Raw genomic sequence first — 943 nt, 5'->3', positions numbered from 1 at the left:
AGATGCCTGTGCTCCCACATCTGGCTGCAATTCCTGTAAAAGTCCTAATAAAGGATAAGTATTTCTTTTATTCATCATAAAGTTTGAAGCTCCTCCAAAGCAGACTACCTAATAAAACCCAGACATTTCTGTTCTGGGTTTGGTTTGGCTGTAGAGCTCCAATATTATTAGAGGATCCCATTAGAACAGCAATAATGATACTTGCCCCCTTAGCAAAGCAATACAAAATTTTACGCTTAATGTGAAATATAATTTGTATTATTCAACTGATAAAAAAAAGGAAATCTGTTACATTTAAAAGGCAAAACAAGTTGCAGTAATCTGGTTGCATGAGAGTGCACACTCCTAGATAAATGTTCCATTTACTTCCAATTTAACATGTGGTCTAATGACACATCTAACATCAGATAAAAATTAAGTAAGCTTGTTCTTTTAATGATTTTTCTATTTCCTTATTTGCACCTTTAGGTAAAATCACTTAGAAGAGTCACAAAAAATTCTACGGATTTTATTGTTGCCAAAAAATGTCACTGCAATAATATCAAGGTATAAAAAGACAGTTATCAATAGATGAGACTGAAACTGATCAGGGAGACCCCTAATAGGGCAAACGTAACAAGCAGCTCAAAGGGATTTCTGGTTCTGCATGTGACACAACTTTCTGTATTCTCCACAGGTCTAGATTAAGAAATGAGTTGAAAACACAATCTGTTCATTCCAAAGAAAATGTCCATGCCCGGCTAAACTAGTTCTGGACTACTGACACCAAGTTTAAACTTCTGGGCCACAAATACAAAAGTTTTGGCAAAAAAAAAAAGAAAAAAAAAAAAGAAAAACGAAAATGTCACAATCGTGCTTTCTTCAGATGACAATATTCGTGCCCCCCACTCTCCAAAGTGAATTAGACAGTTCAAGACATTAGTTTAGGTAAATGTTAGAAAAG

Source organism: Poecilia latipinna, unplaced genomic scaffold (genome assembly GCF_001443285.1).
Source record: "Poecilia latipinna isolate Pla-1442-1.1 unplaced genomic scaffold, P_latipinna-1.0 Scaffold521, whole genome shotgun sequence".
NCBI lineage: Eukaryota > Metazoa > Chordata > Actinopteri > Cyprinodontiformes > Poeciliidae > Poecilia > Poecilia latipinna.
Note: the sequence above shows the minus strand (reverse complement) of the source record.